We start from the raw sequence: 18,275 nt of genomic DNA, 5'->3' as shown, positions 1-18,275 counted from the left end.
ATCAACTAAACAGATCTATAACACACAATGAAATTGAAACAGCAATAAAGTCTCTCAAAAACAGAAATGTCCAGGATCTGATGGATTCTCTGCTTAATTCTACCAGACCTTAAAGAACAACTAATACCAATGCTCATTAAACTTTTCCACAAAATAGAAAGTGAGGAACACTGCCTGACTCATTTTCTGAAGCCAATATTACACTCATACCAAAACTGGACAATGACACATTCAAAAAGGAGAACTATAGCCAATCTCCTTAATGAACATTGATACAGAAATCCTCAATAAAACAATGCCAAATCAAATCCAACAACACATAGGAAAGATCATATGCAATGACCAAGTTGACTTCATCCCAAGGATGCAGGGATGGTTCAACATATGCAAATCATTAAATGTAACACAGCACATCAACAGAAGCAAAGACAAAAGCCTTCAATAATATTCAACACCATTTCATGATAAAAGCTCTCATGAAACTAGAAATAGAAGGGATGTACCTAACATTATAAAGGCTATATATGACAAACCTACAGCCAACATAATACTTATGCTTATTGGAGCACTATTCACAATAGTCAAGCTATGGAAACAGCCATAGCTGTTAATTAATTAATTTCAAAATAAAACATAATAACAAAAGAAAATAAAACAAAAAGCCCCATGTCTAGTTCATCTTTATTTCCTTGGCAAATTGCAGTTACTTGTTCACAAGTAACTGAGTGTAAGTATTTTTCTACTATGCTGTTCATATTCTTTCCAATGTATCTTTCTTTTCATGGTAATGGAAAGTTTACTTGTGCATTTAAACCAAATAAAGAATTGGGAGGAGCGGGTAGAAATAAAATTAATGGGGTATCCTTAAAGTGTTTTTCAGTAGAAGAAACTATAGTCATCACTATATTTGGGAAAAGTGTTTAAGTGAAATGCATTTCAGATATTCATGTTTGCAATAGAGAAATTTATAAAAGAAAAGAAGTCATTAGATTAACCTTCAATAGCTTACTATCCTCTCAAAGTCCTTATAAATGCTGAGAAGGCAACAAAACATTTTAGTTATTTAGGTAAAGTAATAGTACACTATTTTATATGCTGTATAAAATAGTTGGATTACTTTAAACACATTTCCTAGAAATAGAAACATAGATTTAGTTTATAGGTCATTAGCCTATATAACATCCAAAATATTAAATATTAAATATTAAAATATCTTTCTACTATGTTACCCCCCCTTGATTATTTGAAAAGTAAGTTCTCTTTTTCTCTTGAAACATTTACTTTGAGACATGATGAAAAAAACTCTTACAAGTACAAATGGAAAAGAAAGACATGATTAAGGTTGAATGAAGAAAACCTAATCAGAAAACCTTAATTCCTGTCAGCTAATATTGAAGCTGAAGTGCCAGGAATATGACATCTGCGGAGCCAAAAAGAATGGATAATTACCGTTCCTCTCTTTCTTCCTCACCCTCTTCTTCCATGAAATCCACACCAACATCTTCATAATCTTTCTTTAGGACATCCACATCCTTACTGGCCTCAGAAACTCTCCTTCTCCCATTCTGTCACCTATATGCACTGAACAAAGGCACACATGGCAAATATCAGGTCGAATTTGTGGTCCATGTGAGCCCCAACCTCAACAATGGCTGTGATATTGTTCATCATGCAAAGAGTTGGCTGTGCTTTCAACAGGTCTCCACCAAGTACCACAGAAGGAGGCTGATAATTAATGCCAACCTCAAAGCCAGTAGGGCAATAATTCACAAACTGGATGGAATGTTTGGTCTTGGTGGTGGCAATGGCAACATTGACATCTTTGTAAACCACATCACCATGGTACAATAGGGAGAAAGACATGTATTTTCTGTGGCGAGGGTCACATTTCACCATTTGGTTGGGTGTCTCAAGGTGAGCATTAGTGTTCTCTGCTCTAGAAAACTATTCATGGTAAAATTTCTCAGTAGAGATAAAAGGGACAAACATGGCCAGAAGGAAGTGGTAGCAGGAATAGGGCACCAGGGTGGTCTGGAATTCTGTTAGCTAAACATTCACGGCTCCATCAAATCTGAAGGAAGCAATGATAGAAGACACAACCTGATTAAGGTTATTGTAGGTTGAGCCCTCAGTATTGAGGCTTCTATGACAGAGGTCATATATGGCCTCATTGTCTTCCATGAATGCACAGTTAAACTGCTCCAGGGTGGTATGAGTGGTCATGATAGAGTTGTAGGGCTCACCTACAGCTGTGGAAACCTAGGGGGGGTGGGCATAAATGGAGAATTCCAGCTTATACTTCTTTCCATAATCAACAGAGAGAAACTCTATCAACATGGGTGTGAACCCAGAGCCCCTTCTCCCACCAAAGCTGTGCAAAACCAAGAAACACTGAAGATCTGTGCATTGGCCAGACAGCTTATGAATTCAGTCCAAGTAAAGTCAATGACCTCCTGGCCATGGCATAGTGCCCATGGCATAGTTACTGACAGCATCTTTCTTGCCTGCAATGAGCTGCTCCCGGTAGAAGAGCAGGCAGTATCAATGGCCAGGGGTTTCAGATCTACAAACACTGTCCTATTCACATGCTTGTCATCACCCATCTCTCTGAAGAAGGTGCTGAACAAGTCTTCTTCTCCCCTGATGATCTTATCACTTGGTGTCTGACCATTGAGCAGGGTGCTGTGTTCTAAGTAGTAGAGCTCTCAACAGGCATTGTCAGTCTGATAACCTACCTGTCCAACGTGGATGGAAATGCACTCACTTATGATGGTTATGGGTTAGTGAGTGTAGATGAGTGGAATGGACAACAAATTCAGGTTGTTTTCTTGGACAAGCTAAGAGTTGAGGTAAATAATGCACTCTGGAAAGTGCAAAATGAACCTCCCAAAATGACACTGGTTGCACAGATATGGATGAGTTTTATTTCAAATGCACATATCTTTTCTGGGAAGGCATGACCATAGCAAATGGGCACTTTATAAGTCTTTTGTTCTCATTGAAATCATTTTATCTTTCTGGAAGACTAATTGAAGGCAATCAAGATTTTCAGAATAGATATCCTAATGGTATGTAACCTAGGGTCAGATTTTAAAGAGAATTTTAATGTCATGAATAATAGTCCCCCAAAATCTATGCACAGTCAGAATCCTAGAATATGACCTTAATTAGAAAGGATCTTTTCAGTTATAAGGGGTAAGAGGAGGTCATACTGGATCAAGCTGGTTTCTTACATAAAGAAGATGACCATGTGAAGAAAGTGGCAGAGACGGGAGTTATGTTGCCACAAACCAAGGAGCATTTGGAGGCTATAAATGGGATGAAAGATGCAAAGGCAGATTCTTCGCTATAGCCTTCCTGGATGGTATGTCGTCCCTGTACCTTGATTGCAGACCCCTCACCTCTAGAATTGTGTGACAGCAGTCTTCTTTAGTTTCAAGATACCCAGTTTGTGAACCTCTGTTATGGAAGCTTTAGGAAACTAATACACTATGCTAAAGAATTGTGCAGATATTGGTTATATGATGGTCTGGAATAGCTGTGGAATCTTCTGTGATCTGGAATGCTAATGAGTGATGAGGCATTAGATAGGGCCACTGACACAGTGCAGGGAAATACATCCACAATCCAGAAAGCAAAGTTTGGTCAAGGACTAAACAGACTTCAATGGAGCAAACAGAAACAAGATTCTGCAAACATAGAAAACGTGCACAGAAGAAAACAATGTTAAATATTTTATATGGTCTTTCAGGATTTTATCACTCTTATCATGCATGTGGTGTAATACTTTTGCACTTAAAATCACAAAATTCTTATTTTCATTCTTCATTTTATCTATTTTTTTAACAAATAATACTTTGATTTAATATGTAGGAGTTTTTACTTTCCCTTTCAATGGCCAAGCTGATATTAACAGTTGGTGAGGTGGTTGAAAAATCATCCCATCAAGATTTTCCTCTGCATTCTTAGGTGTGTTTTGGAACATCAGTTGATCTAGAACTCTTCCTTAACTTTTAGTACCAGCAGAGTCTGGCTCCTCTTTTAGTGGTACACAGAATGGCTCAGAAGGCATTTTTTAACTCATTTGTTTGGATCATGAGCATGACACCAGACAGTCCACAATGTGTTGATTCATGATGAACTTGCTACAAGAAGTGGACAGTAATATCTCTCACATGGGCTCTGACATGTTTTTGACTCTATGTACAATGATTAATGCATTTAGCCTATTACATTTCTGGTTTTTAATAAAGAAATGAAAGACAATTTAAGAGAGTAATGACAGGGTCGACCTTTGTAAAGACAGAAGTTTTTCTAGGCACTAATCAGTGAATTGTTACAATATTTAAATGTAGAGGCAGGAGGTTTCAGCTACTTGTGAAGGTAATACTACATTGAATGTCTTCACTTATTGTAGGTTTGGAAATAAGGTTAGCTTTGCAATGCTACACAGATACCTGTAACAACCAGTGTGAATGAAGTGAAAAAGGGGAAATATGGGGTCTGGAAGTTTTTGGTTTAAAGAAGCATGTCATGAAAAGAGCTGTAAACCACAGAATTCTAGCAGAACTCAGTAGCCCCATACTCATCTGTTACATCAGAGGTTAATTGAAAGATCCTCTTCAGGGATTTAACTAAGGCAGTTGGATTGATCTCTGATTGCATACTGATAAATGAAAGATAGGTGGCTCAGTGATTTCTTATACTTAAAGAGAACTCCTCAAAAGATAAGATGTGAATTAATTTGAATGGGCTGAAATTATCTGGCACAGCAGTCATCATTTACAATCATTAATCTTTCAATCAACATAGTTTTTGGCCTTACTATGAAGCATATTGTATAGTAAGTACTGAGATACAAAACCTACAACATGCTATTAAAGGAGGTAAGATGTGTGACAGAATTGTAAACAAGTTACAGCAGCATGAACTCATCCATTCAAGCACATATTCCACAAATGTTCACTAATACCTTTTGTGAATCAGGTACTCATAAGAACTGAGAATACCGAGATGCCATCATGGAATTTAAAATAAATAATTATAAATGGTTTAAAAAACTAAAATACAACATACCATAGAAGTATTTCACATGCAAACCAACCTCATCATGGTGACTGGGTAAATTTTGGAAAAATATGCCATGCCTAAAGAACATCATACAGAAGATATAAGTTAAAAGAGTACAAATTCATAGAACTGTTATTCAATTTGACCTGAGCATACATTTCTAAAAAGGAGAATTATCAGAAAGGAGGTTATATAGGTGGGCTGTAGCTCAACCATTCACAATCCTAAGAACTTGTTAAGAATATAGATCTTAATCCTCAAATCCTCAGTCCTTGCAACATTAATGCTAATAAGGAATAGGAAGGTACTGAACCAGCAGGGAGTAAAATGATCATATGTGCACTTTTATAATATTACTCACTGTAGGCACAGTAGTATCTGACTTGTAAAGGATCAAAAGTGGAAATTGAATAACCATTAAGGAAAGTAGTGAAGTGTTCAAGAGAGAGAAATGTCTAAGGATAGTGTTTATGAGAGAAGAAACAGATGAACTCAAGAAACAAGGATTAGAATCTAGACCATTGGCTAACTATTATTCGTGGCATATGGAAGATAGTGAGCTTTTAGAATGAATCTCAGATGTCTGATGTGAACAAGGGGTACTTATTGTACTAATTTCTAGAAGAGTGCATGTTGAAGGGGAAATGTACTAATGGTATGTTAATGTGCCTATAAAACAGAAAGGTGATTAGAACAAGCTGCTGTGTACTATTTGATTCAGCAGCAATCTGAATTGATTATAAACTGATTATAAGTACATAAGCAAATTCCAGTTTTTACAGAAGTTTTGAGTTAGACCAAAGGAGTAAATTCAGTAAAAGAATTGAAGATGTGGGGTGATACAGCAGCATTTACTAAATTGTGATGCTTTCACAAAGATAGAAACTAAACATAAAAGACCCTTTCCTCAACAAGTAGAAAACTAGGATGTGCTTATGTCCATATAATCAGTTTATAAAAATTCATATTGCTGCTGAATCAAATAGTTCAATTCCACTCCTACACATATACCTGAAGGAATGTAAGTCAGGTTACAATAAAGACACCTACATACCAATTTTTATTGCAGCATATTCACAATAGCTAAGCTACATAAACAGCCAAGATGCCCCAGTACTGATAAATGGAATATGAAAATGTGTTATATGTATACAATAGAATTTTACTCAGCCACAAAGAAAAATGACATTTTGTCATTTGCAGGTAAATGGATGGGACTGGAGAACATCAACATAAGTGAAGTTAGTCAGGTTCAGAAGGCCAAAAGCCTCATGTTTTCTCTCATCTGTAGAGTACAGATTTAATACAAATATAGGGATATCCATGAAAAATAGGTCACACTAAGGGAAGGTCACATACAGGAGGGGGAAGGTAAGATATGGAAGTTAAGAAGGTAAATACGGTTGATGTACTGTCTATACCAGAATGAATATAGAACCTTTAAACTGGTTTAATTCACTATAAGAAAGGGGCTAAAGTAGAAAGAAGAAAAATAGAGAAGATGAAACAAATAGGGCCATAGTATGTACACACACACATATATATGTAATACACACACATATATATGTATGTATATACACATGCATATATATAGAAGTGCCACAAGGAAACTCCTTGTGTAGCTATCTTAAACAAGCAATTTTTTTCTTTCACAGAATGAGAGAACAGGAAGGAGGAACAGTTCCTGCCTGGGGGGTTGGTACCAGTAGGAGGGAGGAGGAAGTGGGGAAAGGGTATAAGAGGGTGAATATGGTGAAAATAATGCATCCACATGCATATAAGTGGAAAAATGATACCTACTGAAACTATTCCAGGAATGAGGGGTGGGGGATAAAGGAGAATGATGGAAGTGGTGAATTCAGTATGATATATTGTGAACTTTTGTAAATGCCTCACTGTACCCCGACCCAGCATGATAATTAAAAAACAAAAACAAAAACAAAAAAACTTCTAGGATTTTAGAATGCAGGTGCAGGTGGTATCTAAGTCAATTTCTTTCTAGTAGAGGGAACATAAATATCAACCTGGCAGTGGTTGGCTGCCATTTCCCTTGTTCAAGGACAAAGAGGGTTACTGCAATAAGGAGGGAAGAAAAGTGCCTGAATTAATATTTCCAGTGCAGAGAAATTTTGCATCTGGCTAGGGACTGAAATAAAAATAGTATCTAGTTAAAAAACCTAAAGGATTTAACTTAAGTTATATACAGATTAGCTAGGAAGAATGTTAAGATATGGCTTATACTTTCACATAAAAGATACTCGAAAATGTCTCTATCCACATTTCCAAAAGGAACATAGGTCAAGTTTTGTTACAATAATATATACTGACTGGTACTGTTTTCTATGTTCTCTGATTCTTGGTGGGTAGAAAATAGGGAACCCTATTCTTATTTTCTTATAGTTAAATAAAATTTTCTCATCCCAAAGTGTTGTGTTACATCAGTTGTTGTGGTAACATGGTCTACATCTAGTGACTACAGAAATAAATTTACATATAATGTAATTTGGGGTGTCATTCTATATTGGAAATATTTCCATTTCTGCTTAATGAAACAATTATTGAGAAAGTTAAGCCTACCTAAAAATAATTAACCCAACAGGAAAAAAAGTTACAGGTTCACATTGTTACTTTTAAGTTCTGAAAAATATATGAAATAGGACCCACATCTAGAAATAATCAGAGTATTCCTGTTCAGTATGATGCTGGCTGCTACCTTACTGTAAATTGCCTACATTACATTCCTGTGTGTAATACGTTCTGCATTTTTATCATGAAGCAATGCTGGATTTTATGAAGTGCCTTTTCTGCATCTGTTGTGGTGATCCTGTTGTTTTCCTTCATTCTGATGATGTGGTATGTCATGATTTTATTTTATTGGTGTATAGCAATTGTAAAAAGAGATTTCACTGTGATATTTCCACACATGCATATAATACACTTTAATGAAATCACCACTTGTATTATTTTCTTATCCTCCCTCACCACTTTTTGAAGAATTTTGATAGGTTTCATTATTCTATTTTCTCACATCCATATAAAGTTTGATTTTTATAAGCTGAACCATCCTTGCATCTCTAGGACAATCATCATGAATATTGGTTTTAATATGTTGATTCAGTTTACTACCATTTTGCTGAAGATTTTTGCATCTACATTCATTAAGGATACTGGCCTGTAGTTTTCTGTTCCTACTGAACTCTTATTTGATTTTTGTATCAGAGTAATGCAGGCCTCACAGAATGTGTTTGGAATGATGATTTTACCCTGACTGTCAGCCAGGTTCATAAAAATTGTTCACTTTCTTCTTTTAAACATATAGTTACATGAGTCTTTTTCCAGATCCCAAAAGAAATGTTTCACTCACTTATTACCATTTTGAAAGGACTAATCAACATCAAAACCTGTCTGTAACATGCAGACAAATCACAATGACACTCTAGTTAAAATATGATGTTACCCCAAGCTTTCAGGCTTGTGGGGGAATTCTTTGCCTTTGAAAAATTTGTCATTATTTTACCAAGCCTGGATTTTGAACAGAGCCAAGATAAAATCCAACACTTTCTAATACTTGTAGCAAATGAAACTACTGATTTATTTGAGGCAACAATGGAGCTTATTGAGAATGGGATGTATATGTGTAAATTACAACTGATTTAAAAGATTTAGTATGAATAATGTAAAATAGATTGTTAACAAGTTTTGAATACTGGTTAACTGGAAAATAACATTTTTGATGTATTGATTTAAATAAAATGTGTTAAAATTAGTTATACTTCTTTCTTTTTCTTTTCTAATGTATTTAGTATAAAGTAAAAAATTACAGGTGTGTCTTGAATTTATATATCATGTAATATTTCTGTTGAACAGTAAATCGTAGTGATTTCTAAAAGGATATTATATGTCATCCTCCATGGATATTTTTCTTTTCCTTTTCATCTTGAGATAGGATCTTTTTATGTACCCTAGGTTGGCCTCAAACTTATGATCCTAAGCCTCAGCCTCCACATGCTAGGATTAACAGTATGTGCCATCATGATCATTTCATCCATAATTTTAAGTATAGCCTTGCACTGCCTAATGTCTTTGCTCAATAATAGATAGCATGTATGATGGTTGTCTCAAAACATTATAATGGAACTGAGAGATTACACATAATCAGAGATGTCATAACCTTGTAATGTCATATAGCATCCATTGTTACACATTTTGTGGTGATACTATTATAAACACACCTCCTGCACTGCCAGTCATATAAAATTATAGCACATACAATTATCTACAGCACATAATACTTGATAACAAAATAATGAGTATGTTACTAGTTTATGCATTGCTCTATTATATCATCAGATTGTACTCTTTGTCCTTACATAAAAATGTTTACTGTGAAACAGTATGCTGTGGTATGCTAGCAGCAATCTTATACCTTTTGTGTTTAACTAGTATGTTGATTACATCATTTTCTGTTTGTGAATTATGCTTGTGTTGGTTTTTGGCCTGTAAACAAAATTAAAATTAAAAGTGATGAAACACTGTAAAGGTAGAAAGTCAGTGACAGTTATTACTAGTCAGTCAGACATGTCTTATTCCACTCTAGCTACTATCTTGAAGAGTGAGAGCAAAGTGACAGAAACTTGTAAAGGATTTACTTCATTGAAAGTCACGAGACTAACAAAAATTGAAAAGGGTTTACATTAGATATGCACCTGACCTATATTACAGATGAGACATAGGTGTGTATGCCTCCCAGCATCTTGACAATAACAGTCAAAGCAAAAAGTTTGTGGTGTTGAAAGAAAAGGTTGCACCTGACTACAATGTTGAATTTACTGATAGCGCTGGGTGCCTTAAATGATTAAAGAATCATTGCTGGGTGGCTTAAATGATTAAAGAATCATTATTTGTTACATAATGTGAATGTGGACCTGCATCTCTGAGTTCTGATGTGAAGCAGCTCAAGAATTTTTGGAATGTCTATGTAAGTAGGTTGTGGAGGAAAATTACTTGTCAGAGCAAATTTTATATGGATAAAATTTCCCTATTTTGGAAATGGATGCTTAAAAGGACTTTCATCCATAAGGAGGCCAAATCAGTATTGATTCAAAGCTTTTAAGGACAGGACAACAGTGTTATTTAGAAGTAATGTTGCAGTCTCAAAATTGAAAACCCTTTGTAATCTGGCACTATGAGAACTGCAGGACTTTGTAACATATCACTAAGCACTTACTGCCAGTATATTGCAAGAGCAGTAAGAAATTGTAGTTGACCTAGCACTTTCCCAAGACACCCTCCTGAATCTCTATACCAGCAAAATGGAGAAGTATTGTTTGTAAAATAAAAATGCTTTCAAAATTTTGCTTTGTATTGAGAATGGTTCTGCACATGTTACTTTTATTGGTGATCTTCATCTCAAAATCATAGTCATATTTTTCCCTATAAACACCATGTCATTAATCCAACCAGTGAAGGAGTTACAGAAGCTTGGAAGGCAGAATGTTTGTCCAGGCTATTGTAACAGTGGAAGACACTGAGAAAACAACTCAGTTCTTAAAGGATTATAATATCTATTGGGGTGTTGTTACCAAGAGTGTATGAATGAATCTGAAGAAGACACTCAAGATGTTTGTCCATCATTTATTTTCTGAGAATAAGGAGTTGGAAAAGATCAGTGAGGCTATGGTTGAGATGGAAAAATGTTTCAATCTGAGTAAGGATGAGGAATACTCTGGGGAGATAGATCCTAGAGATGGTCCCTGAAGAATTGACTGGAATGGGGAGAGGAGCACAGAACTGGAGAAGAAGCAAGAGAAGAGAAAGCTGTGGAAAGGAAGAAAATCCCTCAAGAAGTTCAGAAAAGCCCTTACAAAGTTTGAAAACAATAGCCCAACCCTGAGAAGTTTCCATTAATAGACAGGAATATTCATGGTGCATTATAGACCTATAAGAAAATTTATGCTGTAAGAAAGAAATGAAGCAAGCAACACATGATGTACATGTTTATGAAAAGACTGAAACTTCTTCAAGAAATCCTCAGTCAGGTCCTCAGGAGAGACTCCAGAGGTCTTGTCTTAACATGCTGCATGAGTGTTAATGCTTCCGAAGAACTTCTTGTGGAACAATATTGATGATTATGGGTTTGTGTCCTGTTTTTTAATAAAATGTTTAAAAGTAAAAAAAATGAAAAGATAATTTAATAAGGACATAAAGAAAGAAAATATGTTCTTTATAGCTGTATGATGTGGTTGTATTTTAAAAGAAATGTTCTACAAAAGTCAAAAGGTAAAAAAATAAGAAACCTATAAAGTACAAAGTTAAAGTAAACTAAGGTTAATTTAATATAGAAGAAAGAAAACATATTTTTACAAAGTTGGTTTATGAAGTCTACAGTACTATACAGTGATATTCTATGGCTTTACATTCACTCAACATTCACTTACTAGCATGTCCAGAGTATCTTCTAGTTCTGCAACTCCACTTATGTTATGTGCCTTAAAATGGTGTGTCATTTGAAAAAATATTTTATAAAATATTTTAGTGTTATCTCTTCTGTATTTAGATATGCTTAGAAACACAAATACCATTGTGTTACAGTTGCCTACAATACTAAGTACAGTAACGTGCTGTGCAAGTTTACAGCCTAGGAGCAATAGTCCTAGGAATATATAGCCTGGGCATGTAGTAGGCTAGAACTTCCAGTTTATTTAAATACATTGCATACTGTTTGCACAATAATGAGTCATTTATAATACACTTTTCAGAAAGTATCATTGTCACTAAGTGACACATGATTGTATGCTTTGGATCTGGTTGGGTGGAGTACTAGACATGATAAAATATTTTAAAAGAAAATTTGAAACTTAGAAGAGTAAATTGGATTAGGGAGAGTACAGAGACAAGTCATTTACCTAAATATTGCAATAATCCAAACAAGAGAAGAAAAGGATCTAAACTTTCCTTGTGGCATGGAAGAAAGATAATTGATTTATGACATAGCTCAAATTTAGAAATCAGATCACTTGGAACTGAGTTAAAAATCTAGGTTGAGTAAATTAGAGAAATTCAGTGTCTGAGTAGATGGAGTGATATGGCAACGCTTTTTTTTGTTATCATTGCTTTTTATTTATTTATTTAGAGGGTTTTTTGTTGCTGTTGTTCATGTATTCAAATGTGCATACATTGTTTGGGTCTGAAGAGCAAAAACCAAGAATGATTTTTTTTTTTACTTCTCAAAAGGAACACAGGAACTGACTGGAACATGTTAGTAGATATTGATCAACTACAAAATCTGTTTCAGCATATCTTTAAATAGTTCACCACAACTTAAATTCTTAAATGAGGTGAAAAGATTTAGCAATGCATCTAATCTGTTTTGTCCCCAAAAGAAACTTATGGATAGAACTTAAAAGGCAGAAATTTCTCTCCAAAATAAATTGTTTCCCTTTGTTTGATAGAAGAAATATCATAAATGTGATATATAAACTATCCAAATTTTATTATAACTTTAGAGTAGTAACATCACAATTGAACCACAGTGTACTATAATACAAATAATTTCAAGTAATTGGATGAATATGTTGGAGAGAAGAAAATAAATAATGTATAAAAGTGACCATTTCTATAAGTTAAAAATTCAATACTTATAATTTGCCTAAATATTATTACTATTAATTTTATAATTATGGTTCCTCATATTGATTTGCTGATGGCTTAGAGCAAATAATATGTTGATAGCAAGCTAACCTAATGTTCAATAATAAAAGAAATAATATTTGTTGTCTATTTTCTTTATCTACCTGGTATTTATTGAGTACTTACTATAGATACTGAGACTTGGGATTATTATAGTGATTTGGATAAATTTACTCTGCCTCATGCAGTTTGTAATTTATGCTTGAGAGGAAAATAATTGTTTTGTATATTTTATAAGTATAAAAATTTAAAATTTCAAGTTGGTATGAGTATGTTTAGAAGGGACAACAAATCTAGAATTAAAGTGTCTAGAAAGAGAAAAGTCTAACTAAAGAAAAAAATCTATTCTGAGACCCAAACATTAAGCTGTATTAGGCTAATGACAGAACAGAGTAAGGAGAATGTGCAGAATTCATGGAGTCAGAGACAGTAAGACATATATTGGATCCCTGAAATGAGTGATTTGGTCAAGCCATAGAGCTGTGTTTGGCTGCCATTCCTTTATCCTCGATGCATAAATAGGAATTACATAAACGATTTTCTGAATTATCCTAATAGCATGTTTTTTGCTGAAAACTGTTGTCATTTTATATCTTTGCTACTGTCTGATTGCTTCTTAAAGGCACATACTATTTTTTTAATGACACAAAAATCTACTAAGAATAAATAATGCAAATTCTGATCAATTGAATATTATGAAGCAGTTTAATAAAAGAAATGAGACAGCAATCCATTTGTTAACATGGAGAGATGTCTGGATTTACTTGGAGAAATGTTTTAAAAATAAAACAGCTGGTTTCTTAACAGTATGCAGTATGTGATTAAATTTGTAAAAAAAACCCAATACATCTATATATTCATAAAATTCTGTGTTAGGACTACCCACAATTGTTGGCACCGAGCATTTATGAGAGTGTAATGAGAGTGATTGTGACACAGGAAATATACATAGTCACATAACCTGTCATGTCTTAGAATCAAAGTGGATAAAGTCTATCAATACAACAGAAAGCAAGAATGTGTAACAGAAGAAAGGAAAATATACTACAATATCACATAAAATTTGATGATGCAATTCAAATACTACTATGCATACTAAAAATTCTAATAGTCTGAATACATGTAGTAAAGGTCAAATTGTGGAAAATCACAGTGGATTTTCCAATTTAGCTAATTTTTCTTTATAGTTCACATAGAAAACAAAAATAAAAAAGAGTGTAAAATAAAAAAGTAAAAAAGAATGTGAATGTAAAAATAGAAAATCTTAAAGATTTATAACATACATAAAATAATGAATTAATAATTTTTAAAATATTCTACACAGAAAGCTTCATTATAAACATTTAAATAAAATTTAATATACATCCTTCATAATATCTTCCAAACATAGAACAGAATGTAACACTTTCCAAATGTTTCTGTGAGGTAGTAATATCCTTTCATCAATACCAGACAAGGAGAAAAGCTATTCAACATTTTTTCTCTCTCTCTCCTCTCTCTAAGGTCTGAACAAAATATTGGCAACATATAAAAGAAATTACACATGACAAACTATAGGCAATATCCTAAAAACCAAGGTCTTTTTAACAACCCCAAATCAGTAAAATATATTACATGAATTAGAATAGAAAACAAAACTTCATGAATTTGTCAATGGACAAAAAGCATATCTTCTATGATAAAATTAATAACCATTTCATGAAAAAAGACAATGCATGTTGTTTAAATATATATTTCAAAATCTTAGAATATAAAGGAAGTTCTTCAATATGATAAAGGAAAATCATGAAAAATTGTTAGTTAACATCATGCTCAGGAATGAAAGAAGGAATATACTCCCTCTACAGTCAACATAAAAGACAAAGATGTCCACAATCACCACTTCTGTTTAGCATTGTACTGGAGATGTGGATAGGACAATTAGGCAATAAATAGTAACAAAAAATAGATTCCAGGTGCAAAAAAAAGTAAAATTTCCTCCTTTTGCAGATGACACTATCTTTTACATGAAATCTTAAAGTATCCTCTAAAATAATTACTAGATATCATAAATGATTCTGACAAGGGTTCAGTTTAAAAGACCAGTGTGTAAAAGTCAATTGTATTTTATGCACTATCAATCCACAACTTGAAATTAAAAATGGGAAATTTGCACAAAGACATAAAATACACAAAGTGCTCAAGTATACAATAAAAATTACAAAACTTTGTTGTGGGAAAAATTTAAGTGTGTTTATATTCATGTCTATTAATCAAAAGAATTAATATTGCTTGTGAGTCAATGCCCTGTATAGCTATCCTTATCTCAACCAGCAAAACCCCTTGTTCCTTCCTATTATTGCTTATACTCTCTCTACAACAAAATTAGAGATAAGGGCAAAATAGTTTCTGCTGGGTATTGAGGGGGGGAGCGGGAGGGGGTGGAGTGGGTGGTAAGGGAGGGGGTGGGGGCAGGGGGGAGAAATGAACCAAGCCTTGTATGCACATATGAATAATAAAAGAAAAATGGAAAAAAAAAAAAGAAAGTAACTTTTAAATACTAAAAAAAAAAAAAAAAAAAAAAGAATTAATATTGCTTATAAACTGGTATTTCTCATCCATGTGCAGTGATCACAAAACTTCTCACAATCCTGGCTTCCATTTTTGCAGAAATTGACTGGATGATCTTAAAATTCAGGGGAATGTAATGACTCAGAAGAGCTTAAGCAATCCTGAAATGAAAAAGAGTAAACTTAGAGGACTCATAGTTCTTTTTTTATTATTATTTTTTAAATTTCTTTTATTCATATGTGCATACAATGTTTGGGTCATTTCTCCCCCCTTCTCCCCAACCCCTCCCTTTTCCCTGCTCTCTCCCTCTCCCCCCCTACCCCCTCGCTACCAGGCAGAAACTATATTCCTTTTATCTCTAATTTTGTTGAAGAGAGAGTATAAGCAATAATAGGAAGGACCAAGGGTTTTTGCTAGTTGAGATAAGGATAGCTATACAGGGAGTTTACTCACATTGGTTTCCTGAACATATGTATTACATTCTAAATTAATTCTTCTTGAACTAACGTTTTCTCTAGTTCTTGGTCCCTTCTCCTATTGGCCTCTGTCACTTTAAAGTTTCTACATTAGTTCCTTTGCATTGAGAACATCAAATTCTATCTTGGTTTATTTTGGGTTTCTTGCCTATCCTCATACCTCCCTGTGTGCTCTCACCTCATCATGTGATCAAAGTCCAATCCCCTTGTTGTGTTTGCCCTTTATCTAAAGCCCGCATATGAGGGAGAACATACGATTTTTGGTCTTTTGGGGCTGGTTTACCTTGCTCAGGGTGATGTTCTCCAGTTCCATCCATTTACCTGCAAATGATAAGATTTCATTTTATTCATGACTGAGTAGTATTCCATCGTGTATAAATACCACATTTTCTTAATCCATTCATTGATAGTGGAGCATCTTGACTGTTTCCATAACTTGGCTGTTGTGAATAGTGCTGCAAAAAACATGGGTGTACAAGTGCCTTTGGAGGAACCTGTGTCGCATTCCTTTGGGTATTTCCCCAGGAGTGGGATTGCTCGATCATATGTCAGATTAATGTTTAGATTTTTAAGAAGCTTCCATATTTTTTTCCAGAGTGGTTGTACTAGTTCACGTTCCCACCAACAGTGTAAGAGGGTTCCTTTTTCCCCGCATCCTTGCCAACACCTGTTGGTAGTGGTGTATCTAACGATGGCTATTCTAACAGGGGAGAGGTGGAATCTTAGTGTGGTTTTGATTTGCATTTCCTTAATGGCTAGAGATGGTGAGCATTTTTTCATGTGTTTTTTGGCCATTTGAATTTCTTCTTTTGAGAAAGTTCTGTTTAGTTCACTTGCCCATTTCTTTATTGGTTCATTAATTTTGGGAGAGTTTAGTTTTTTTAAGTTCCCTATATATTCTGGTTATCAGTCCTTTGTCTGATGTGTAGCTGGCAAATATTTTCTCCCACTCTGTGGGTGGCCTCTTCAGTTTAGAGACCATTTCTTTTGTTGTGCAAAAGCTTTTTAGTTTTATGAAGTCCCTTTTATCTATGCTATCTCTTAGTTACTGAGCTTCTGGGGTTCCATTGAGAAAGTCTTTGCCTATACCAATTAGTTCCAAAGTATTTCCTACTCTTTCCTGTACCAACTTTAGAGTTTGGGGTCTGATATTAAGGTCCTTGATCCATTTTTAGTTAATACTGGTACAGGGTGATAAACATGGATCTAGTTTCAGTTTTTTGCAGACTGCTAACCAGTTTTCCCAGCAGTTTTTATTGAAGAGGCTGTCTTTTCTCCATCATATATTTTTAGCACCTTTGTCAAAGATAAGTGGGTTATAGTTGTGTGGCTTCATATCTGGGTCTTCTATTCTGTTCCACTGGTCTTCATGTCTGTTTTTGTGCCAGTACCATGCTGTTTTTAGTGCTATTGCTTTGTAATATAGTTTGAAGTTGGGTATTGTGATACCCCAGCATTGTTCTTTTTGCTGAGTATTGCCTTGGCTATTCAAGGACTCACAGTTCTTGATTTCACAACCTATTATCACAGTTTGTGATTTCACCATCATGAGAGTGTGTCTTACATAGACCAAAGGGATAGAATGTAGAATCACCACTTAATTTTAGCCAAAAGGCAAAGAAGCAAAAACAATAGAATAGAATTCCTTATGCTATGGTCAGTTGAATTTTGCCAAGGTTGCTAAGACAATTCAATGGCCAATGAATAGTTTCTTTTAATGACGAACTCTAGGACAATCATATTCATGCTTGAAGTACATGAGCAGGACACATTCTTCACAACAGACACGCACAAAAATGCTTCAAATTTATATTTCAGAGATAAAAATACAAAATCTTTAAAGAAAATATATAATCTTTATTTGTAAGTTTTAGTGATCTTAGGTTAGTCAATGTTTTTGTAGATAGAGCACCAAAATCAAAATATGAAATGTTAAAATTAACATTTAAATGTAAAATTCTTATTCCATAAAAAAAGTAAAAACACCTTTTGTGCTTCATAGAAGACAATCAAAATAATGGAAAGGTATCCAGGAGTGGTGGTTCATGCCTTCAATCTCAGCTACTCAGGAGGCAGAGGCAGGAGGATCTTGAGTTCAACACTAGCCAAAGGAAAGTTAGAAAGACCATATCTAGAAAGCAAATAAACAAAAATGGTTTGGGGTTGTGCTTTAAGTAGTACAGTGCTTTCCTAGCAAACAGGTGTCTATGGGTTCAATCCCTAGTACTGAAAAAAAAAAGTGAAAAGACAACTTGCAACCTAGGAATATTTTCAAATTGTATTTTTGGTAGGTTATTTGTATCCAGAGCCTCTAAAAGTTAGCAATAAAAAGACAAACTACCCAATTAAAAATGGGCACAGGATCTAAGTAGACATTTCTCCACAAAAGATGTAGATGTATAAATTTTCAATAAGTATAAGAAAATATGATCAACATCTTTAGTCATTTAGGAAAAGTAAAGCAAAACTACAATTAGATATTACCACACA

General features: G+C 34.3%; 1 pseudogene; it reads right to left on the bottom strand.

The window, feature by feature from the left end:
* Positions 1-1,362: 1,362 nt before the first annotated feature.
* LOC109703085 (tubulin alpha-1B chain-like) lies at positions 1,363-2,181 on the bottom strand (annotated as a pseudogene).
* Positions 2,182-18,275: the final 16,094 nt, after the last annotated feature.

Source organism: Castor canadensis, chromosome 1 (assembly GCF_047511655.1).
Source record: "Castor canadensis chromosome 1, mCasCan1.hap1v2, whole genome shotgun sequence".
NCBI lineage: Eukaryota > Metazoa > Chordata > Mammalia > Rodentia > Castoridae > Castor > Castor canadensis.
This window is presented reverse-complemented; position numbering and strand designations above follow the sequence as displayed.